General features: G+C 43.0%; 1 long non-coding RNA gene across 6 annotated transcripts in view; it reads right to left on the bottom strand.

Annotated features, from left to right (window-relative positions):
* Window positions 1–21,535, bottom strand: part of LOC147344332 (uncharacterized) — a 92,647-nt gene extending 71,112 nt beyond the window's left edge. For 2 of the 6 annotated variants that reach the window (XR_015155781.1, XR_015155783.1), the window contains exons 1-5: window positions 21,003–21,535; window positions 18,050–18,178; window positions 14,053–17,312; window positions 11,053–11,184; window positions 2,591–2,745 (exon numbers count right to left, since the gene is read on the bottom strand). This is a non-coding gene — a long non-coding RNA (uncharacterized LOC147344332). Of the gene's footprint in view, window positions 1–2,590; window positions 2,746–9,553; window positions 9,694–11,052; window positions 11,185–11,303; window positions 11,516–12,666; window positions 13,515–14,052; window positions 17,313–18,049; window positions 18,179–21,002 lie in introns of those variants that run through there. The other 4 variants (XR_015155784.1, XR_015155779.1, XR_015155782.1 and 1 more) reach the window with 4 other exon arrangements.
* Window positions 21,536–25,689: the final 4,154 nt, after the last annotated feature.

The raw sequence follows: 25,689 nt of genomic DNA, 5'->3' as shown, positions 1-25,689 counted from the left end.
AACAGAAGAGCTGAATATGTGATGAGAGTTGGTTAAGACACAAGATCCAGGAGTTGTGAACTTGAAAAAAAATACAACCTTGAGTCTAGTTCTATGGAAACCACAGAGAGAAGCCCCAAATGGCAGGGGACTGCCAGTTCTAACTAGTGGAAGAAAGCTTACAGCAGCTATGGTGGAATGAGAACAGCACGCACTCTGGATACTCCAAGTTCAAATCTCAACTTCAAGGTCATTGGCTGCATGGCCTTAGGCAAGGATTCTTCCAATGGGTAACCTTGCTCAGGGACTCCTTAATGGTCTGGCCAGAACTTCACTGTTGGTACTCTTTAGCCTTAATCCTCTTTTCTACCCTCTTCTTTCTCAGATGTCAGCCCTGTATTGAGGTCTGAGGTCTCAATCTGCTCTCTGCTGCTCCTTCGTTCTTTATCCTTCCCAGTTGTTTCTTCCAACAAATCTCTTGTGTACATCTAATCCCATCTTGGTGTCTTATTCTCAGAGAACCTGAACTGACCCAGGTGGTGCCGGAAGTGATCTGAGAAAGCTGGGGATGGGCACAATCACTACCTAGCTGATAATGGGAATCTCATCCTGAGTGGGACATGAGATGTGAATAGTCCCTGGCAGAAGCTGGTGGCCCAACTGTTGAAGATTCATCGTGGTAACCTGAGAAAATGTCTTGATGGAGAAGGATGCCCTTGCTAGTGTAATAATCCAGGCACTTCAAAGATATGGGGGAACCAATACCTACAAGGACAGCAGAGTTGGCTAGATACCAACAAGTTGTACTGATATCCTGCTGGGGATGAAGAGAAACTAAAAGTGGCCAACAAATAGCTAAAGTTGAGTGTGAGAGTCAGAGGGACTATATGCAGAGGAAAAATAGACAATGATACTCAGAGTTTTGCCCTAAGCCTATATTAACTCTTTCCCTCTGTAATAATACAGTCTAAGGAGAGCTGGACTCTGGGGATATCCTACTGAATGTTACGCTGATCCATTACATTGATGTCATCACATTGACTGAGCAGTACAAGCAAGAAGTGATAGCAGTGCTAGAGGTGGTGGCAAGATATATTGCTAGGGATGATGGGAGATAAACCCTATGAATTTCAAAGATCTCCCATTTCAGAAAGGTTTCTAGGTGTCTAATGATCAAAAGTATACTTTTGGATTTCCCCTCAAAGTAAAAGACAAATGGCTTCATCTTGCATCCCCTACCACAAAGAAGCACAGCATCTGGTAGACCTCTTTGATTTCTAGAGAAAGTACATTCCACACCAAGCATATTGCTCCACCTGTAGACTGGATGACATGGAAAGATGCCAACTTTAAGTACAGCCAAAACAGGAAAGAGCCCTGCAGCACATCTAGGCTGCAATAAAAACATCCCTGTAAATTGAACCATATGGCCCCATGGACCCTGAGGGAATCAGATGTATCTATGTAGAGGGAAACATGCTGTGTGGATTTTATAGAAGGTATCAGTGGGAAAACCACAATCCAGGCCCTGGGGTTTGGGAACATGACATCCACAGGGAAACATACACATTAGGATAAACTATTCTCACATTATTGGGTCCTGGTAGAGATGGAATGTTTGACCATGGGGCACCAAATGACCATGTGTCCATAACTGCCCACTATGAGCTTATTATGCTAGTCCAATAAGTCATAGAGTCAGATAGATGCAGCAGCAGCCCATCCATAATACAGGAGTGATACGTCTTGGACTAAATCAGACAGAGCAGGACAAGCAGCACAAATAATCTGCATAGGCAGGTAGTCCAAAGTCCCACGTTACCTACCACAATTGGATAAGTGGCACCTCTAGTTGCACATATGGCCACAGAGAAGGTCCTATATAGCCAGCAAAAACCCAAGCTTAGATTCTAAGTGGGTCAACTTGGTATGTGGGTGCGTGCTAACAACGGGCAATTGCTACACTACAGGAGTGGCCTTGACAGACAGAAAAGAGTGAAAACTTTCTCATTGGGTGAAACTGTGATCAATGTACTTGGTTATCCACTTTGTGTGGAAAAAGAAGCAGCTCAAGATTAGGACATATTTCTTGGATGGCTGCTCAGAAACACAGAAGGGAAAAAATTGGAAAGATTGATAATAAGGATATCCATAGTAGAGATATGTGGATGGACCTCTTGGTGTGGAACCAAAGAAACCTGCATGTCACATTGAAGCCAAATAGAAAGCATTCACCATGGAAGAGGCACCGAGCATCCAAGTAGACAAATGACTCAGCCATTGACATCAGCCAGACCTCCACTCCAACCACCCCAGACCTGGGATGATGGGCACATGAACAGAGTGGCCTTGAGAGCAGAGCTGGAGGTCACACATGGGCCCAACATGAGAGTCTCCCACTAAGGCATCCCTTTTTTGTAGCTTTTTCTTTGGCTGGGGTATGCAGGATTGGCATCAGCATGCAGGGTCTTAGCTCCCCAGCCAGGGATGGAAGCCAGGCCCCCTGCAGCGGAAGCACGGAGTTCTAACCAGTGGACCACCAGGGAAGTCCCAGTGTAGCCCTTTTAATTCACTCCCATGACACTTCATATGTCGCCTGTGCTGCACTTACCACAGTCATAACTAAACCGTCCCCAAATGGAGACTGGGGTGGAGGATCCCCTTCTGGACTAGACATTTCACAGCGTTTCTTTGTGCAACTGAGAAAGCCTTTATGCAGAGGCATTTGTTATTTTCCTTATTCCAGCAGGCCCCAAAGGTTTCCATCTGAAAGGAGGAAAGAATCATAATTGGATTTACTAACTGCAGGAAAGGAAGGACTGTGCAGCTTACAGGTACTGCCGAAGTTACTTTTTTCCTTTCATAACTTGAGAATGTACAGTCCTTGAGAACTAATAATGTCCTCAGAGATGGAGGTATGCATGTGGATCCACACCTATGAAGTTAATTAAGCAGATGTATTTGCAAACCATCCTGCCAGGAAAAGCATGAAGGAAGATATCATCTGTCCCCACCCAAGCCTGTGAGTCCAAGAGCCTCTAGTTTCCTTCCCTTCCCATTCCATCCTGGAATGCCAGCAGGTATCTCCATTTGTCCCACCAAGTTTCTAGCAAACCATTCCTGATACAAGGACTCAGGCTTTGGAAATTCTACCATAAGACAGAGGCAACTAAGTTGCCAATCACCTAACATTAAGAGGAGTGGAGTTCCTCATAGGAAAAGATAGAGAAAGAGTAGGAATCCAAGAGCAGAGAAACAGAGGGAAGAACCGGAACCCCTTTAGGAAGGGGCTTCCCTAGTGGCTCAGACAGTAAAGAATCCACCTGCAGTGCAGGAGACTTGTTTCAATCCCTGGATCAGGAAGATCCCCTGGAGGAGGAAATAGTGACCCACTCCAGTATTCTTGCCTGGAGAATTCCTTGGACAGAGGAGCCTGGTGGTCCATGGGGTCACAAAGAGTTGGACATGACTGAGTGACTAACACTTTCACTTCACTTGCCTTTAAAGCTACTTTTCATTGGAGTTTTGAAAACCTATTCAGCACATAACTTATTTTTTTCCTTCTGTGTATTGTTTTGTTTTAAATACATATTTTATTGGAAATATACATGCCAGAACATATTTCCCTAATTATACAACACAATTAATTTTATTACAATGAATAGACCTCTGTAACTCCAACTCCCGTGTTAAAGTCAGACACTCTTCCCATATCACCTATCAGTCACAACCCATCCCTCCCCTTGAAAGTAACCACTGATCTGGCCTCCTGAAAGCATAGAAGAATTCATACAAGCCCTCAATCCCATGGAAAATAAGAAAAACTTGACAGGCTTGTTGCAAAAGTCATACATTTAAAGGCATTCAAGAACTGCAGAAACCATGAAGACTTGAAGGAGTGAAATTCAAAGGGGTCATACATGGCAGAGTTGAGCTAGGTTTTGCAGCTGCCCCTGAGGACACTGGCAAATTCTGGGTGTTGGCCAGAGGCTGATAACTTGGATTTGACCCAGGAAGAGGGCTGATGCTGAGACAAGTGCAGGAAAACTGGTGAGACAGAGCCTGGGGCAGACATACAAGGAGGGAGTGACAGAAATGGAACACCGAGGGGCTTCAAACACATGACATTTTTCTACTGAAACATCTACTGAATTTTGAAGATGAATAAAGCAGGGATAGAAAGACCTGAACCTCAAATCAGAAAAGCACAGTGGAATTCGCCATAGCCTGTCACTGCCTGGGAGACAAAAAGTCACTCTGGGGAAGGGTCCTGAGAAATATGGACAGGAGTAGAAAGTCCTTGTTATGGGCTGAATTAGTCTCAGCCGTTCAGTCATGTCTGACTCTTTGCGATCCCATGGACTATAGCCCGTCAGGTTCCTCTGTCATCAATGATAGAGTGGACTGGGTTGCCACCTCCTGCTCCAGGGGATCTTCCTGACCCAGTGATCGAACATGAGTCTCTTTCATCTCCTGTATTGGCAGGTAGATTCTCTACCACCAGTGTAATCTGGAAAACCCCATGGGCTGAATTACACCCTCCTAAAATTCATATGTTCAAGTCGTAGCCTCTAGTACCATAGAATGCGACTGTATTTGGATATGGGGTCTTTGAATAGGTAATTAAGTTAAAATAAGGTCATTTGGGGAGCCCTAACTGAATGTGACTGGTGTTTAATTTTTTTTTCTTTTTTTTGCCATGCCTTGAAGCAAGGCGGATCTTCATTCCCCAACCAGGGATCGAACCCATGCCCCCTGCATTCGCAGTGTGGAATCTTAACCACTGGGCTACCAGGAAAGTCCTGTAACTGGTGTTTTTATAAGTAGAGGAAATTAGGAGACAGACATATTCAGAGGGAAGACCATGTGAAGAAACAGTGAGAAAGCAGCCATTTATGTGCCAAGGAGAGTGGCCTCAGAAGAAACCAACACTGCTAACACATTCATCTGAGACTCACAGACGCCAGAATTGTGACCAAAAAAGTGATTTCTTATTTAAGTCACCCAGTCTGCGGTACTCTGTTATGGCAGCCTTGGCAAGGCGACACTGATTATCTGCAACTGCTTTTCCCAGAGTACTTACTTATCTGGACACCTCTACAGTCTGCAAATCCAGCCTTGGTATCTGGCAGAGGGACACTTCTGTGGGACAGATAAACTAGTAGAATAAGTCTTGGTGGTCATTATTAGGCCAAAGTGACAAAGTCTAAGACTCAAGGAGCCTCAAACTACTACCAGTCTACTTGTTAGTAGACATGCCAAGTCTGAAGCTTCAAAGGTGGGGAATCAAAATGCCAAGCCACAAATCTCCAGAGAGTGGAGTAAAATTTTCTGCCATTAATGAGTTGAAGAAAAGTTAGGCTCTTGATTGAAATTCCTGATAGGAAGAAATCAGACTGAGGCTTAGACTTAACAAAACTAACCCAGCTTGAACTCTGTGACCTGTGGCTAAATTAAGTAGATTAGCACCCCGCTATTTGCCTATCAAAGGAAAGGGTAAATTTACCTGTCAAAGACAATGTCATCTAGAATTATACAGTATTTTAAGATATTTAATTAAAATTTACTATGGATGTAGAAATAGAATCATGTAACCAATAGCGAAGGGGAAAAATAAATTATAAAAGTAGATCCATAGATGATTCAGAAACATTCAGTCCTCATTATTTGTCATAGTTCTGTTCTATAAATCTGCCATGAACACTGAGTGCTGAATACTAAACTGTTTCTCCAAGTGAAAACATGCAGATAGGTTCTTTTCCAGCCTCTGGTAATTTTTTTCAATCAAAAATGCCTTTTACATTATTTGGTTTGATGGACAATAGTCCTATAAAAAGAGCCAGCCTCAGGGGCATTGAAAACTTGCTCTTCCATGGAACTCTTTTCCTGTATAAGATTTAGCAAGTGTCTTAAAATTCTTTCACAGCCTCATTATCTACAGAACTTCTTCGCCTACAAATTTGACATTTTTCATGCCACATTGCCTTTTGAAAGGTGTGAGCCACCAGGAGCAGCCAAGTGTTTCATATCTAGCTAATTGTTACTCCCTGAGTAACATGATGGTAAATTTCATTGGTATCTAGCATCACAATAGTGCTATACTTTTTCACTACACTTTTGAATACACAATTTTAGCTGCTTTTCCATCATGTACTACACATATTATGCCCAAAGTTTGTACCACACACCTATTTTTTCCATGAGGTACATCACAGCCTTTTTTCACTTAGAAACACTGGACAGCACCTTAGCATTATGCTTGGGGATCATTTGAAACTGCTAAGTCACCAAATAAAGCACAAAAGCACAAAAATAAATGTAGCAAGTAAATCACAAAAAGTACACTTGCTTACAGTATGAGAGATAAAACAAAAAGTCAGAGCACTACCTTTTTCTACTTTATCTGGGAGTATGTGCACCAAATGACTCAAACATTTCACCCCTCTGCACATAGCCACAAATGACTATGAAAGTGCTGTGAGTATTGATTGGTGGGTTACAAATAAAGTTTAGAAAGTAAGCAGGTTCACAGAAGAAATCCACAAATAATGAGATGTACTTTCTGGGTGTGAGCAAAGACTTCAAAATAACTATCATTAATATGTTCAAAAGTATAAAGAAAAAAAGAACAGAAAAGGAATATAATTTCATCAGAGAATAGGAATCAATTAAAAAAAGAACCAAGTGTACATAAAATTGGAAACTTGAGGAATAGATTTAACAGAATACTGGATCCAGAGAAGATAGACTCATTTAACTGGAAGAAAGAAAAAAACAGGACAAATACCAAGCATAGTGGACATGTGAGGAACCTCAAAGTCAGATTGACAAAAGTGAAAGACAAAGAGAAAATCTTGAACGTAGAAAGAGAAAAAAGCATTACCTCCAAAGGAGTATTAAATTTTACAGCTGCCTATGTAATGGCAACTATGGAAATCATGATTCAATTGAATAATATGTTTAAAGTTCTGAAACATGATGATAATAATCCTGACTTCTACTACCATAGATTTTTTTTTTTTGGTCGCTTCCAGCTTGTAGTTAATATGCAAATTACTGCCATGAACACACTTAACTGTGTCTTTTGGTGCCACATTTACACGGAGTACGTTTGAGCAGTGGAATTGCTAAATCATGAAATAGGCAGATGCTGTGAACTAAAATGCGTGCCCCTCAAATTCATGTGTTGAAGCTACTGTACTGAAGATGCAGCCATTAAAGAGCTAATTAAGGTTAAGTGAGTTTATAAGATGTGTTCTGATAGAACTGGTGCCATTATATGAAGAGCAAGAGATAGCCAAGTTCTCTCTCCACCCTGTGAGGACACAGCAAGAAGGCAGCCATCAACAAGCCAGGAAAATCTATTATCAAAACTGAAAACAGAACGGCCCTCACAAAATCCAGCTTTGAATCAACCTAATTTCTGACTGAATTAAGATGATCTGCTCTGATGTTAACTATCAGTCTGAGGGAAATCAAATTCTTTCTGGAGGAAGATATCTAGAGTCGCAGAATATCCCCACAATTTTTCACACAAAATGTCTGACAAAAAAAATTACTAACACCAAGAGACTAAACCAAATGACCAAAAAAAAGCCCAAATGACCAAAACCTAAGAGAAAAAAAATAATATAAGTTTACCATGAGATCCAAATATTAGAATTATCATAGTATTTGAACCAATCCTGATTAATATGTTCAAAACTTAGATGAAAAGATAAAATTTTATAATTTCTAATCTATAAAGAACTAGAAAATTTTTAAAGAATCAGATGGAAATTCTGAAACTGGAAAATACAATAACTGAAATTAAGAACTCAGCAGATACAGCGAGAATATAAATTAGCACAGTCACTATAGAAAATAGTATGGAAGTACCTCAAAAAATTAAAAGTAGAACTATTATGTCACCCAGCAATTCTACTTCTAGCTATCGGAAAAAACAAAAACTCTATCGTGAACAGATACCTGCACCACCATGATCACTGCGGCCTTGTTTACAATACTGACGTGAAAACAACATAAATGTCCATTAACAGATGAATGGATAAAGACAATTTGGCATTCATATACAATTGAATATTACTGAGCCATTAAAAAGAAAAGGAATTCTGCCATTTGAGACAATATGGACCTTGACAGCATTATGCTAAGTGAAATAAGTCAGACACAGGAAGCCAAACACTGTATGATCTCACTTATATGTCAACTCTAAAAAAAAAAAAGTTACATGATACAGTAAGTATATAATTACTGATATTTCTGGATTTATATTTACCTTTCCCACCTATTTCAAGTCTCTTTTCCTTTCCTATCTTACATTGTTTAGGATTAACCAAGTGTTCATTCACAATTCTGTTTCCCTTCTTTATTAGCTTCTTAGTTGTGCCTTCTTTTGTCAATTTTGAGTGGTTATTCTGTCCAGATATTCTAATTATCCTTGGCTTCTTACATTCCAAGTTGTTCTTTTTATCACTTTCTAGGTGATGATGTATATATATATGGTGTGTGTGTGTGTGTACAATCTCCACAGTACATTATTATTGTATTGTAGTTAGCACTCATTTAGATTTACTACTTTCCTGATAGCTCAGTTGGTAAAGAATCTGCCTGCAATGCTGGAGACTTGGGTTTGATCCCTGGGTTGGGAAGATCCCCTGGAGAAGGGAAAGGCTACCCACTCCAGTATTCTGGCCTGGAGAATTCCATGGACAGTATAGTCCATGGGGTCACAAAGAGTCGGACACAACTGAGCAAATTTCACTTCATGTCACCAACCATTTTTAGGGATATTTTTTCTGGTTGTTGAATTTTAGGTTGGCAGTTATTATCCCTTAGCACTATGAAAATATTATTCTGGTCTCAATGAGGCAGGAAACACAGCGCAGACCCAAAGACCACTTCCTCATACATAGACATTATGCAAAAGGCACCTTCCTGTTTTGCACTTAATGAGATCGTGAACTTGGAGAAAAGGCATCAGCAACAAGAACATAAATTAAACTCTGGTTAAACTTTGTGACACCTGAAAAGGGGAACCCTACCCATTAAACCCCCGCATAGCACTGCTGAGCACGGCAGAGCACGGCAGTAGAAGCAACCAGGCTGCGGATGCCTGCTGAACAACTTCCGTACCTGGTACTTGACTAGGAGAGGAAAACTGAAGGGAAAATGGCTTTTAGAGCACATGTACTATGGTTTCAGGAGCCCAATGCTCAAGAAAGAAGGCTGATATAAACAGGTGAAATCATAGTCCTGCCTCCACTTTCCAATTAAGGAATATTCTACCCCTAATCTAAGAAACCCCCACCCAATCAAGGAATTGAAATAAAAAGGGGCTCAGAAAACACATAAGGATGTGTCTCACTGAGAAAGATCCTCACTCTTCTCTGAGTGCATTCTTTGAGAAGTTTTGGCCTTTTAATAAACTGCTTGTTTCTCTCTATGCCTTCCTCTCTGTATCTTACTCCTTTGTGTAGAGCAAGAACTTTGACCTTTAATTTAGATTTAGCCTGCCCAGCATCACTAGGTCCCTCAAGCAGGCTCCCCCACTACCCCCACCATGGGCACACACCCACGTGTTGTTCCTGCCCCTTGCTCTCATCCTCTGCCTTTCATTTCCCAGCTGCCAAGATCCTGGAAGCTTTGCAGCCCAGCAAAGAAGGGCAATCCATTGAGAACAGTCTGTAGAGTATCAAGCGATATCCAGATTACCTGTGAAACAGGACAGAAGGGGGAGGGCACAACCTTTAAAAGAGTGGCATAGCATTGAGGATATGACATAACGGGTTAGAATGAATTAGGCTCAAAATGGTGAAAGATTCATCTTCCAGTAGACCTTAATTTAAGCCTCATTATGCTCTGTACTCAGTTGCTCAGTCATGTCTGACTCTTTGTGGTTCCACGGACTGTAGCCCGCAAGACTCCACTGCCCATGGAATTTTCCAGGCAAAAATACTGGAGTGGGGTTCCATTTCCTATTCCAGGGAATCTTCCTTACCCAGGGCTCAAACTTGCCTCTCTTGCATCTCCTGTATTGGCAGGCAGATTCTGTACCACCTGGGAAGTCCAAGCCTCATTATACACACATTGTAATAGATTAGCATGCTAAACAACACACTCACAGGGGCCATGATAGCTTCAAGGCTAACCAAAAAAGGCCAAGAAGCAGGCAGTAGCCCAATTCCTGGAAATCCCCATCCCTTCCCCAAGGTAGTTGGAATAATCCTCCCCCTCATTAACCTATGAAATTACCCAGCCCACAAAAACTAACCGCCCTGTATTTTGAGGACTCTCACATTTTGAGATAGCCCACACTCTGTCTGTGGAGTGTGTTCCTCTCCAAGCCCTCTTGTCTTTTGAGACAGACTGCATTCTGTCTCTGGAGAGTATACCACTCTAAATAAATCCACTTCTTACCCATTACTTTTGTTCTTACAGACTTCTTTCTGCAACAAGACATACAGAACCTGAGCTTCATTAAGTCCTGGATTCAGGTGTGTGATTTCAATTAAAAGACAGTGAGTTCAAGTCCCAATCTGAGTTAGGCAGTTTCACCTGCAGTCTGCCTGTCCCGTATCTTAACCTCGGGTTCCTCCATAGGGACAAGATGGCAAAGTAGAAGGATTGAGCTCAATCCTCATGAGCACACCAAAAGTACAACTAATTGCCGAACAACCATCAATAAAAAGACCAGAACCTACCAAAAATATATTCTACATCCAAAGACATAAAGAAGAAACCCAATGAAATGGTAAGAGGAATGCACGCAGGATATAATCAAACCTTATGCTCCCCAGGTGGGCAACCCACATACTGGAAAACAATTACATCACAGAAGTTCTCCCACAAGAGAGTTCTGAACCTCACAGCAGGTTCCCCAACCTGGAGGGTCTGATATCAGGAAGAGGAACCCCCAGAACATGTGGCTCTGAAGCCAATGGGGCTTGAGCACAGGAGCTCCACTGGACTGGGGGAAACAGACTCTACTCTTGGAGGGTGTATGCAAGGTCTTGGGTGCACTGAGACCCACGGCAAAAGCACTGACCTCAGGAAAGCCTGGGCCAGACTTACCTGCTGGTCTTGGAGCGTCTTCTGGAAGGCAGGGTGGCTGTGGCTCACTGTGGGGACAGTGACACTGGCAGCAGAGGTCCTGGGTGATAGTCATCAGCTTTAGCTTTCCAGGAGGCTCCAGTGCTGGGACACCTTGGGCCAAACAACAAACAAGACAGGAATACAGCCTCACCCAGCAGCAGACAGCTTGCCCAAAGACTCTCTGAGATAGCCCTCTAGAAATGCCCCTTGACCTGGCTGGCCCTGCTCACCAGATAGCCAAGACACTGCTCCACCCACCAATGGGTGATATTGGTCACTCCCACCGGGAAGCCCACACAAGCCTCTAGACCAGCCTTCCCAACCAGGGGGCCTACATCAGCAGGAAGGAAATTACAATCTGGGCAGCCCAATGAACTGAGTCCACAAAAGCAGATCAGAACCTTCCTGGGGAGTGTACAGCTGGGACACATAGGTCATCCCCCACAGAGAGCCAGTTCTCCAGGGTCAAGAAACATAACTAACCTTCTATGTACATAAAAATACAGAAATTAGAAAAAAGATAACACAGCAGAAGAATATGTTTCAGAAGAATGATCAAGATGAAAATATTATTCTGTTTTGGGGAGACTTTCATTGTTTCAGTAGAGACATTTGCTGTCATGCTTTGTTGATCCTAAAAGGTGACTTTTTCCTGATCACATTTAATATTTTCTGTTTCCTTTAGTCTTCAGTGGTTTTTCACTGTCTTGTATCTATAACATGTGGTTTCACTTAATTTTATCCTGCTTAGGGTTAGTAGAGATTCTTGAAACTATGGCTTGCTGTCTTTCATCAACTTTGATCAATTATCCTTCATTCTCTCTTTAAATAAGGCTTCTGCCCCCATTTCCTCCTTTCTGCCCTTTGGTGCCTTGAGTTACATGAGTGTTAAACTATATGCCATGCCCTTGATGTCTCTTATTCCATTTTTATGCTCTATGTTTTATTTTTCTATAGCCTGAAAGGATGCTTTCTATTAAAATTCCTTCCAGTTCACTAATTACTAATATATTCACCCTTTCCTCTTGGCAGGTAACTGGAGCGGTGGCATAAAACCTCAATCCAGTGAGGGGAATTTATTAACACTTCTGTAAGGCTCAGTTTTAGACTTTGTAAGGCTTGGTCTAGCTTTAATTAAATGCTACTTTTATCTTGCAGTTCTTGAAGAGTCCTACCTAAAGACCTTGGGTACTTTGCATGATGCCTCACCTTTAGAGGGTCCTGAACTTCATTTTTTAAAATCTCTTTTGTAATGTTAGATTGTTGAAAGTGCCACTTCACTTTTCAACTGCACTGCGCTGTGTCCCTAAAGCACTCTCTCTCTAGCTTTAAAAAAAAGAAAAAAGGGAAGTGCCTCAGGGGAAAAACTATGTCAGATTCACATTCCTACGTCTTGACCTCTCAAGTTCTTATAACCTTAGAATATCCCCAGTGCTTTCAATAGATTATATTTTAAAATATTATACAACTTTCCCCACCATTCTTGGTGAGAGTATTGATCTGTCACAAGTCATATAAATAGCCATCATACCACATTTTTTAAATCATCTAAAAAGTAGATGTTCAGCAAAATCTTCAGTAAAAATTCCATACCTATGTAAACTGGAAGATTTAAAAGACTGAGCAACAAAGCTAAAGGATACTGTGGTCTCCAGTACATTTGAAGAGGGCATAGCCTCCTATTGAGGAGGTATTTCTCCAAAGTTCTAAGTTCAGTTCAGTTCAGTCGCTCAGTCGTGTCCAACTCTTTGCGACCCCATGAATCGCAGCACACCAGGCCTCCCTGTCCATCACCAACTCCCGGAGTTCACACAGACTCACATCCATCGAGTCAGTGATGCCATCCAGCCATCTCATCCTCGGGGTCACACAACAGACATGGGAGAAACCAAGCACAATTTCTTATGTTAAAAAGAACAACAACTTTCATGTGCACCGCACAGAAGAGATGTAATATCAAAACCTCTCTGGGAATTCCCTGGTGGTCCAGTGGTTAAGACTCCTCACTTTCACTGCGGAGGGCTCAGGGCACGTCCCACAGGCTGTATGGCACAGCGAAATGGTTCACACTATATCCTGAGGCTCTGATTTCTGATGGTCAGAAAAGTAGATGTTTAGCATAAAGGGCTTCCCAAGTGGCGCTAGTGGTAAAGAACCCACCTGCCAATGCAGGAGACACAAGAGAAAGGGGTTCTATCCCTGGGTTGGGAAGATCCCCTGGAGGAGGAAATGGCAACCCACTCCGGTATGTTTGCCTGGAGAATCCCAGGGACAGAGGAGCCTAGAGAGCTACACTTCATGAGGTCACACTGAGCCGGACATTACTGAAGCCACTTAGAACACAGCACATTAGCACAATGAATTAAATGTGTGATTCTTTCTTGCTATCAATTTGTCTGACAATAATATAACCTCCCTGAGGGCTGGGACAAGGTTGCCTTTTGCACTACCGTAATCTGCTTAAATATTAATAGTTAAGTGCTTAGCATAGAGTAGGCATTCAGCAAATTTTAGCTAGTTTTTTGGAAACAAAGGAAAGAAGAGAAGAGGCACCTTTTAGAGAAAGCACCCCGTAGAGAAGCAACAGCGAAAAACAAACCACAATTATCAAAGATTCTGGAAGCTGAATGTGCTTGACTTGTGTGTCACTGTCAGACTGCCCTGGAGCAGGAATCAAGCCTTTCTGAAACTTATTGGGTTGCTCATTCTCCACCTTCCATATCCCTCTGTTCCAGGGGAAAGAGGAAGGTAAATTTTCTCATATCAGAGGCTCCTGGCCTCGATGAGTTCCATGTGGTACTGAGTGGGTTGTTAAAATAAAAATCCAGAGAGACCAAAGTAATGGTTTATGTGAAGTAACTGTAATATTCAAATGAAAGCTATAAATCAACTATGCAAATGAGCCTATGCCCAGGGCAGAATTGCAATCAAACAGCCTGCGGAAGGAAACTTAATAAGCCCTGCCTCTCCCTCTATTACCTTGTGAGTAAGTTTCCTGAGAGTCCGGGTCTTATGGGGACATGGAGAGTGTAGCTTCAGGCAGTCCGGTAGTTCTCACAGCAACTGTACTGGGACCTGGCAGCATTCGAAAGCTCCAGGAAGGCTTGAGCAGTTTGCATCTGTGTCTCCATCACAAGGCATTAAATATGCATCTGATCAAGACAGTAGTTAGGAATATGAAGTGCCTGTGGGGGAAATTGCTGGAAATGATGGCCATATGTACATGCTTTCCCTCTGAAATGATTCTGGGACTAAAATTCTCACAGGAGAGTTGATTAGAGAACTAGAGATTATTCCAAAGAGATTGATAGTCAACAGTTTTGGAGAGGGGTAGACCAAAAGTCAAGGTTAGTCACCAAAGATAGGATCCAGTCTTACCCATGGAATTTAATGTGCACCATTTTCTGAATCATAGAAGCCAAGAGAGACCATCCATCCTGGTCTGTCCAAGAGTTGCTTTTAAAACTATTGTCCAGCATAATTGTTACTATTTCTCCCTTTCACTCTTAACATTTCCTGGTTAGGATGATAAATTATATGGTCAACAAAATAAGGATCTTTAAAATGGTGACCTAAAAGGTCACCTTTCAGGTAAGCCAAGCACTCAGTCCAATAACACAGGAAGTCTCATATAGCCCAGATTTATGATTATCACTAATGATGAGGCTGGTAAATTTCTTGTCTCTAAAACTTTTCAGGCACAAGCCGGATAAGGAGATGAGGTAAAGGAGATTCAGAGGGCAAGCAGGAGCCTAAGATAATGATTAAGGGGTTCTTTCTTTGCCTGAAATTCAGCAAGAATCAGAGGTTTAGCAAGAAATATGCTCAGAGGAAAAATGGTCTCTCAGGTTTCTGCAAGGAGATGGCAGCTGAGGAAGGGTTCTAAGCACAAGTTCCTCACTTACTTGATTACACCCTGATCAGGGGAGAAGTGAGACAGAGGAAAAAGTCAGTGTGGTTATAGGTACTGCTTGCCTTCCCTCTCTGCCAACTGAAACCTGGACTCAGTCTCTAGTTTGGACTGAAGGACAGAAAATTCTTGCTCTATGTGTCAGCACCTAGAGATTTGTCTCAATCAGGATAAGGTAGGTTTTGCTGGAGTATTAAAATTGTCATGACTTAAAACAACAAAGTTGTTTGTTTGTTTGTTTTTTTCCTCTGCCACACTTTACATCATGTATTGGCTGGGAGCTCACTCATGTCATACTTACTCTAGAACTCCCAAGATCGTTGAAGCAGGAAAAAGGGGATATGGCGACTCACTCACTAGCTCTGAAAGTTTCTTCCTGCTCTGACACTCATTACTTCTACTTACATTTCATTGGCCACAGAAAATCACATTCACATGGCTCCACCTGATTTCTTATGGATACACCTAATTTCTTACCTTGTTCATGGAAGGCAGGGAAGAAGAACTATCTGGAGAATAGCACCAACTACAGGTTTCTGGAAGGGAGCCCATAGCCGGCATGTCCAAGTGCTTGGTACATAGCAGAAGCCTTGCGTATGCCAGCTCCCCCCAGAGAAATGTCACCTTCTTTTGAAGTCCTTCCCTCCCAGCTCCATTGTTCTTTCCTTTCCAGAAGACTCCAGCACTGGAGACTGTTTAGCCTGGGGACTCAGGAGGGGAATAAACCTGAACAGTAGTCCTCAAACAGGTGAAGAAGTATAACATGAATCATGGGCAAGGACTTGCTTGCTACATTCTGGCCCCAGTACATCAAACATCAGCCGTGGCAGAAGAAGTAGCTGCAGTGGAACTAGTGTTTACTTATATGACATTTACTAAGGGCCAGGTACTGTTGAAAGGGCTTCATGACATATTTAATCCTCACAACAGTTATTTAAGGTACACTTTGAATGTCCTTTTTTTTTATGATGAGAAAACTGTGGCTAAAGTGGTAAAGTCACATCCCCAAGGTCAGTGGTGGTTGTGTGTCAGTCACTCAGTCACGTTCAACTCTTATGACCCCATGGATTGTACCCCACCCAGCTCCTCTGTCCGTGGAATTCTCCAAACAAGAATGCTGGAGTGGGTTGCTGTTTCCTTCTCCAGGAGAACTTCCCGACCCAGGGATTGAACCTGGGTCTCCCACATTGCAGGCAGATGCTTTACCATCTGAGGTACTAGGGAAGTCTGAGGGATGCAAAACCAGGCAGTTTGCTCCAGAGTCCATGGTCCTTTACTTGTATCTAGACTAACTGACTGGGAAATCAAGACATTCCTCTCTAGATCCCATTGGATGCTACTGGATAACAAGAGATGCTGTTGGGTCTCTGTCGTCACACAGTTGTGTCCGACTCTTTGCAACTCCATGGGCTGTAGCCCAGCAGGCTCCTCTGTCCATGGGATTTTTCAGGCAAGAATACTGGAATGGGTTGTCATTTCCTCCTCCAGGGGATCTTCCTGACCCAGGAATCGAACCCACATCCCCCGTATTGGCAGCAAATTCTTTACCACTGAGCCATCTGGATGTCCCTTGCTATTGAGTAACCATAGCATCTAATGGCATAACATGTAATAAAATGGTGTTCCCAGGTAATGGAACTCCTGGGGGCATATGAAATGATTTACTGATACCTTGAGAGCATTAAGGGACTTCCCTGGTGGCTCAGACGGTAAAGCGTCTGTCTACAATGCGGGAGACCAGGGTTCGATCCCTGGGTTGGGAAGATCCCCTGGAGAAGGAAATGGCAATCCACTTCAGTACTATTGCCTGGAAAATCCCATGGACAGAGGAGCCTAGTAGGCTACAGTCCATGGGGTCGCAAAGAGTGGGACACGACTGAGCGACTTCACTCATGCACTGAGAGCATTAAAATGCACTGAATCACATGGTTATAAGTGCATTTCTCTTTCATGGCTTTGTTCTTTGTTTCCCAATCCTCCTAATTATGTCAAAAAGCAGACTCAGATGTCGAGGACATGCTGGCACCAACCATCACTTGTTAATCTCACTTTGGAGGAAAACAGCAAAGGTCTCCCTTGGGCACAGTCTTCTGTGAGCAACAGCATCTGCCTAGAATTTAAAGAACCCTGTTTTGTTTGCCTTGTATGTATTATTGTTATTTTCTATGATTGAAAAGGCTTACCTGATAGGTCAGTTGGTAAAGAATCTGCCTGCAATGCAGAAGACCCTAGTTCAATTCCTGAGTCAGGAAGATTGCTGGAGAAGGGATAGGCTACACACTTCAGTATTCTTGGGCTTCCTTTATGGATCAACTGGTAAAGAATCCACCTGCAATGTGGGAGACCTGAGTTTGATCCCTGGGTTGAGAAGATCCCCTGGAGAAGGGAAAGGCTACCCACTCCAGTATTCTGCCCTGGAGAATTGCACAGACTACATAGTCAAAGTAATGCTAGATTTCCATTGTTTTATTTTTAAAATACATTCAAGTAAAAAAGTGAGTTGATGTGGTAAAATAGAAAATAGCCTGGGTGGTATTCAAATGGGTGCAAGCAGTGGGTCAAAGACTAGAATTTGGGAAACAATAGTCTATGCAGATAAGTTTTCAAGGTAGCAAGTGGGACATGGATTGATGATAAATTATTTTTCTTAAAGAACTGGGGTTTCCCTGGTAGCTCAGCCAGTATAGAATCTGCCCACAATGTGGGAGATCTGGGTTTGATCCCTGGATCAGGAAGATCCCCTGGAGAAAAAAAATGGCAACTCCCTCCAGTATTCTTGGCTGGAGAATTCCATGGACAAGGAGCCTGGCGGGATACAGTCTGTGAGAGGAGTCTGGTGGGTTACAGTTCATGGAGTCGCAGAGTCAGACACAACTGAGTGACTTTCACTTTCCTTAAAGAATTAAGGGGAACAAGTGGCCTAAGATGGTAACTAGCTGTGTGACCGCGGGCAAATTTCCTTCCATCCCAGTCTCCATCATCCACAAGCTAGGAGAAAAAAAACTTGGCTCTCAGAGTTCTTGTGATTATTAAGGCATATCCTGGGGAAAATAGTGCTTGGCTTACCTTCCTAGGTGTTGTGAAGATCAAACTTTCATTCTGTTTTAAGAAATCTACTACTGCTGGTAAGAAACTGGTGGGCAGTTAGAAGAAAACCTCAGCTTTCACCCTTGCAGAGTTTGGTCTTGTGAGAATCTACACAAAAAATAGCAACAAGAGAAACAAAATCATGGAACTGCCATTTATCAAGGATTCACCCAAGGCCAGGTGTTGAGCTAAGTGTTCAGTTCAGTTCAGTTCAGTCGTTCAGTCATGTCCGACTCTTTGTGACCCCATGAATCATAGCATGCCAGGCCTCCCTGTCCATCACCAACTCCTGGAGTTCACTCAGACTCACGTCCATCGAGTCAGTGACGCCATCCAGCCATCTCATTCTCTGTCATCCCCTTCTCCTCCTGTCCCCAATCCCTCCCAGCATCAGGGTTTTTTCCAATGAGTCAACTCTTCGAATGAGGTGGCCAAAGTATTGGAGTTTCAGCTTTAGCATCAGTCCTTCCAATGAACACCCAGGACTAATCTCCTTTAGAATGGACTGGTTGGATCTCCTTGCAGTCCAAGGGACTCTCAAGAGTCTTCTCCAACACCACAGTTCAAAAGCATCAATTCTTTGGCACTCAGCTTTCTTCATAGTCCAGCTCTCCCATCCCTACATGACCACTGGAAAAACCATAGCCTTGACTAGATAGATCTTTGTTGGCAAAGTAATGTCTCTGCTTTTCAATATGCTATCTAGGTTGGTCATAACTTTCCTTCCAAGGAGTAAGTATCTTTTAATTTCACGGCTGCAGTCACCATCTGCAGTGATTTTCGAGCCCAGAAAAATAAAGTCTGACACTGTTTCCCCATCTATTTCCCATGAAGTGATGGGACCAGATGCCACGATCTTCGTTTTCTGAATGTTGAGCTTTAAGCCAACTTTTTCACTCTCCTCTTCCAGTTTCATCAAGAGGCTTTTTAGTTCCTCTTCACTTTTTGCCATAAGGATGGTGTCATCTGCATATCTGAGGTTATTGATATTTCTCCTGGCAATCCTGATTCCAGCTTGTGCTTCTTCCAGCCCAGTGTTTCTCATTATATACTCTGCATAGAAGTTAAATAAGCAGGGTGACAATATACAGCCTTGATGTACTCCTTTTCCTATTTGGAACCAGTCTGTTGTTCCATGTCCAGTTCTAACTGTTGCTTCCTGACCTGCATACAGGTTTCTCAAGAGGCAGGTCAGATGGTCTGATATTCCCATCTCTTTCAGAATTTTCCACAGTTTATTGTGATCCACACAGTCAAAGGTTTGGCATAGTCAATAAAGCAGAAATACATGTTTTTCTGGAACTCTCTTGCTTTTTCGATGATCCAGCAGATGTTGGCAATTTGATCTCTGGTTCCTCTGCCTTTAAAACCAGCTTGAACATCAGGAAGTTCACGGTTCACGTATTGCTGAAGCCTGGCTTGGAGAATTTTGAGCATTACTTTACTAGCGTGTGACATGAGTGCAATTGTGTGGTAGTTTGAGCATTCTTTGGCATTGTCTTTCTTTGGGATTGGAAGAAAACTGACCTTTTCCAGTCCTGTGGCCACTGCTGCGTTTTCCAAATTTGCTGGCATATTGAATGCAGCACTTTCACAGCATCATCTTTCAGGATTTGAAATAGCTCAGCTGGAATTCCATCACCTCCACTAGCTTTGTTCGTAGTGATGCTTTCTAAGGCCCACTTGACTTCACATTCCAGAATGTCTGGCTCTAGGTGAGTAATCACACCATTCTGATTATCTGGGTCATGAAGCTCTTTTTTTGCACAGTTCTTCTGTGTATTCTTGCCACCTCTTCTTAATATCTTCTGCTTCTGTTAGGTCCATACCATTTCTGTCCTTTATCGAGCCCATCTTTGCATGAAATGTTCCCTTGGTATCTCTAATTTTCTTGATATGCATTATCCAATTTCATCCTAACAATAGTTCCAAGAGAAAGAAGATAGTTAACATCATTCCCATTATAGATAAGAATCTGGAAACTTAGCGGGATAAGGAGCTTACAAAAGGTTATGAAATTGGTGAATGATAGAGCTGGGATTCAAACCCACAACTGTTTTCTTCTTAAAACAGATGTCATCCAGGAAAATAGAGGTGGGATGGATTTTAGCAAGGAGGATGGAGCTGCAATAGAATCATGTAACAGACTCTGTCCTGCTTCCGCCCGAGCACTTTGTGGATAGCGAAGCATTAATACGCGAAATGCGTTGGGCCTCATTACTCCTACTGCATTATTTTTAGAGTCAAATCCTCCCCAAGGGACATTTGAAGTTCTCTGAACTCCACGGCAAGCGTGTGGGGGACTTCCATTATTAGATCATTGCTTCTCCACCCTTCCCAAGCTTTCCGGCACACAGGAATCACCCCAGGGATCTTCTTAGATGCAAATTCTAAGTCTGGAGGGGGACCCAAGATTCTGCATTTTTAATAAGCACCCCCCAGGAATCAAAGCCAGGTCCCCTGCATTGCAGGCAATTCTTTATCAGCTGAGCCACAAGTGAAGCCCTGCTAACTCACAGACCACAGTTTTTCTAGCAAGGTATTAGAGCTCTCAGAGCTCACGGCTGGGGGTGGGGGGTGAGTCTATCCCCCATCCTCCCATGCAAAGTGCCCTCTTAGGCTCTAAATCAAGGTGTGGTCCACGCAGCAGGGTGGGCAGCCTCCCTGCCTGAGGGGAAATGGGCAAGACCGCATAGGGTTGAAAGCCCAGCTTCAGCTGGGAGCTTCAGCTCTGTCCTAATAGGAGGGTGGGGAACCTGCTGGCTCATCCATCCCCACCAGCAATTAGCCAGAGGCAAGCTGGTCTGAGGAGCCATTAACATTTACAAGTCGCTCCAATAGCCCTTCCCACACTCACTCAAGGGCACCACAAAGTGTGTGTTATTGAGGGTAATGAAAAAGCCTATAAAATGAGCAGTTAAATGGCACTTACTCAGGGCCTGGGAGCTCATTTGGGCATGGGCGTCTCACTCCCCTTGGCTTAGTTCTTCGGTTGTTTTCCTGTCTGGCTGTCCTGGTGCTGGGCTGGCGCACACTGAGCAGCTAGGCACATCTTCTCGGGGGTCACCTCCTTCTACCCAGGTTGATAGAAGAGGTTGCTGCACCTCAGACAAGTTAAGCAGGCAATAACTCAGAGTCAACCACATGCCTGTGTCCAAATCCTGATCTGGAAATGGCCTGGGGAATGTGAGGAGAGAGGATATCTGTGAATTTACTGAAATCGTATACAAAGCTGTGCGTGGGTGTGTGCATATAGCCTTTTTGTGTGTGGAGAGAATAACTATATTTCCTCAGCTTCTCAAAGGCCCCTGTGATTCTCCCAGAAGGTAACAGCTCCCCGGCTAGATCCTTCACCTGAAAAAGAAGTGCCCTGGGGCAGTGGTTCTCAGTCTTTTTTAGGTTTTAATGTCAAAATTTTCAACCATCCCCTCATGAGATAGTTGGGGTTTTAGAGTCTATTACTTGAAAAACACATAACAACAAAAGGAACTCTGAATTCAGGCCTGTTTTCAAGTGAATCTGTATTTTAATCATTATACAGTCTTCCCTCCACAGCCATGGGGGACAGGTCCCAGGACCCAGCCCAGACACCAAAATCTGCTGATGTTCAAGTCTCTTATATAAAAAGTCTAGCATTTGCATATAACCTACAATATACTTTATCCCTTGATTACTTATAATACCTAATACAATGTAAATGCTATGTAAATAATTGTAAATATAATGTAAATACTATGTAAATAGTTGCCAAAGTGCAGTAAATTCAAGTTCAGCTTTTTGGAACTTTCTGGACTTTTGTTTTTTAATATTTTCAATCCACGGTTCATTGAATCCGTGGATTCAGAACCCTGCAGATACGACGGACCAATTGTACCAGCATCAGCATGCTTTTGGTAAATAGGAGTAAGTGAATGTGGCAAATATTGCTCTTTTCCTTCACCCTCTATTCCCAACCAGTATACTTTAATTGGGCAGGAATGAGTCTCAATGTCAAAGATCCCTCTCTCTAGCCCAAATCACGCCACAGAGTTGTACACCTATAAAAAGCACAGGAGGACAGCCCCTGTCTTAATCACAAGAAGCCTCAACAGCCCCAGATGTGTTTGGAGGCAAAATGCAGTGGTATAACCATTGGCCAATCAATTCAGCTTATCAGTCTATAAAGTGGGGATGAGAATAGTATTTACCGCATAAAGAGTGCTGTAAGGATGAAAGAGATGATGTACATAAAACATTGCTACCATAAATTAAGCACTTTCAAGGTTCAGGCCACTTTACATTATCTCATTTAATAGTAAGGTTTTGAATGTTTAAGTAGCTTGTTCAAAGTCCCCAGAAGAGCTGTGATTTGAGTCAGGTCCGTCCAGAATCTAAATCCATAGGTGATATGCATTCTACTCTCTGAACCCTGAATGCCACCATATAGCCAGGCTAGACACACATAAGGCACTTAGATATTTGTTCATTTAAATTGGCCTAGGTTTCTAACCTAATCTAAACATGAAGAATTAGCTGGAGGCCTTCTATGAATATTGGCTTGAGGCACACACACTGTGGGCTGCTACGAAACAACGCGCTGTTTTCAAACCAAGGTGTTGACTGGTATAGCAGTAAAAAAATCTGGGGATGGCATCCGATCTTGCAAACCCTGTCTTAAACTAGTTGATATGGCTGTGATTTCACCTCTCTGAGCTCAGCTGCAATAGAAGAGTATCAGTAGCTGCCTTGTGTGCCTTTCAGAGCTGGCTATAAGGAGTGAATGAGATCACTTACATGAACCTGTCTGACACTGTAGTCATGGTACATACCAAGGTTTTCTCATCATTGGTATCACAGTCATAGTGACAGGTAGAAAAGACCTAAGAGAACTCCAAATAATTCTGCTTTGGAGGAAAGAGCATGGGACAAGAAGGAGCTGGGGCTATGGAATGACTTTTTGTCTTCAATGAAAATCTAAAATTAACCGATTTTAGGTCTTAAGGCTACTGTGGGAGAAAGAAAAAAGAAGTGACTAAAATATTGGCCTTTCCAAATTCATCTTGTAGGAAGAATTAAAAGTGATTTAAATAATATACTTACCAACATATACCTTTAACCATCAAACTGACCTAGTTTTCCTTACAGCATTTGTAGTCTAGCATAGAGAATAGACTTTTAGACACAATGGGGGAAGGAAAGGGAGAGACAAATTGAAAAAGTAACATTACATATATACACTATCATATGTAAAATAGATAACCAGTGGGAATTTGCCTTATGATACAGGAAGCTCAAACCTAGAGCTCTGTGACAACCTAGAGGGGTGGGATGGGGTGGAAGGTGGGAGGGAGGTTCAAGAGGGAGGAGACATATGCATGCTGCTGCTGCTGCTGCTGCTAAGTCGCTTCAGTCGTGTCTGACTCTGTGCGACCCCATAGACGGCAGCCCACCAGGCTCCCCCGTCCCTGGGATTCTCCAGGCAAGAACACTGGAGTGGGTTGCCATTTCCTTCTCCAATGCATGAAAATGAAAACTGAAAGGGAAGTCTCTCAGTCGTGTCCAACTCTTAGCGACCCCATGGACTACAGCCTACCAGGCTCCTCTATCCATGGGATTTTCCAGGCAAGAGTACTGGAGTGGGGTGCCATTGCTTTCTCCGCATATGTATACCTATGGCTAATTCGTGGTGGGCAGAAACTAATGCAATATTGTAAAGCAATTATCTTCCAATTAAAAATTTTGAAAATAAATTTTTAAAAAGCTCTGAATTGGATTTATACAGTTCAAGAGGTAACGGAGATAAGTAAATGATTTCCAACAGAAGACATCAGAGTCCGCCTTTTAAGCTGACTGAGCAAAGTCCTCCTAAAATGTCCATGACAGCTGGGTAAATGTTCCCAGAGAGAAGAAACAGGAGGCTGAACCCAGGCCAGAAGTCAGCCTCCTGGAACACCCACGTATGTCCCCAGGGTTGGCCAGGCCACCAACTCTGGTAATCAGACTGCGAAGACTGCAAAGCCCCTCCCTTGGGAGGCTTCCCCAGCAGGCAGTTACGAAGCAATGTCTTATGAAGAGCTAATGGAATGAACCACTGACTTGCCTGGTAATTCATTTTCCAAGCCATGCTTAGGTATCAGAACAAGCAGATCTGCATCCAATTTGTCCCTCTGTTTTCCAAGCGGAGCTCTCCTTGGAATTAAAGAAGCTATAATTAAAGTACCTTATTTGGGCATGCTGTAATTAGTCACCAATTCAGTGTGCCATCAAATGTAATCCAAATACAAACACCAGGACTGTAGGTGCCAATCCCCTGGTGAGTTCGGGGAACTAGGGAGCCCAGCCTGTCTTTCTCATAAGACCTCATCACTCCAGAGTGACTCACTTGGTGGGGCCAGTAAGAATGAGCCCCAAGGCAGGCTGTCTTTCCAAAGTTTCCTAAGACTTGTGCATTGGATTTCTAGAGAGCAGATTTTATCTCATTACCACAGAGAGAAACTTGGGGTGAAGGCAGTTTTTCGATCTACACTTCAAAGGGAACAGTGTGGCTTTGTGATTAAACACCAGCTTTGGGGCCACTATTTATCCAATCAACAAATGTTCACTGAGCCCCTGCTGTGTGTAAGCCAGTGGGGATTCAATAAGGAATGAGACAGGATGATCTGCTCTAAACTCCATGAGAGCAGAAACCATGCACTCAAGCTGTGTGACCTTGGATAAATGAGCTGACCTCTCTGAGGCTTAGAGCATTTATTAATAAAATGGGAATAACAATCTCACAGTGTTGTGGTGAAGATTAAATGTGAGAAAAGACGTAAACATCTACTACTTTTGCCCAGCACAGAGCTGAGCTGGGACTGGAAAGTCAGTCTCTCCAGATGAGTCCAGCCCCTGATTCTAATCTGCCCCCACTGACAGCTCTATTGCATCTCAAAGCAGGGTAAAGATGAAAAAAGGACCTAGAGCTATGAGCCAGAGTCACGTGACTGCTCTCTTCCATTTGGAACTCAGCATTTTTCTGTCCCCACTAAAAGGGTGTGGAGTTGGCCGTACAGGGGCAGATGTCTGCTTTGTACTGGAAAAACCTCCACCTGACATTATTTATGTGCATAGCTATGTTCCACTGCACCCTTAGCTCCAGAAATCCCCCTGCCTGTCCTGCTTTTCACTGATTAGGGCATCTCCTGATTCCCCATAGAATTTTGCCCAGTGTCCTGTGCTGCAGGGAATCAAGCCAGGCTGCAGAAATAAGTGGACATCTTCAGCTAGCCGAAGGCAGCATCTCTCCATGTATTTTCATGCACCTGGGTACCTTTTCCTTTCAGGTTTGTCTGGTCTCCTCCCTACCCCAATACTCACCCCACTCACTCAGTCCATATTAACTGAGGCACTATGTCACACATTCTCAGGACGGCTTTTACATACATTATTTTTGTTCCTCCTCAACACATGAAATTGTCAACTGTCGATTGTTTAAACTGAAAAGAAACCTCAGATTCCATCTTTGATTTCTCTGCCTTCAGCCATCACACGCAATCCATCAGCATGTCCTGGGGACTTCACCTTCAAAACATGATCTGTCCATCTGTCTTCACAATCACAACCAAGTCACCTTGCAGTCGCCTCCCAGCCAGGCTCTCTGC

The sequence above is a fragment of the Bos grunniens genome, chromosome 26 (assembly GCF_055505025.1).
Source record: "Bos grunniens cultivar Pamir isolate PY7600 chromosome 26, Bosgru_T2T1.0, whole genome shotgun sequence".
Classification (NCBI taxonomy): Eukaryota; Metazoa; Chordata; class Mammalia; order Artiodactyla; family Bovidae; genus Bos; species Bos grunniens.
Note: the sequence above shows the minus strand (reverse complement) of the source record. Positions and strands in the feature narration are given on the sequence as shown.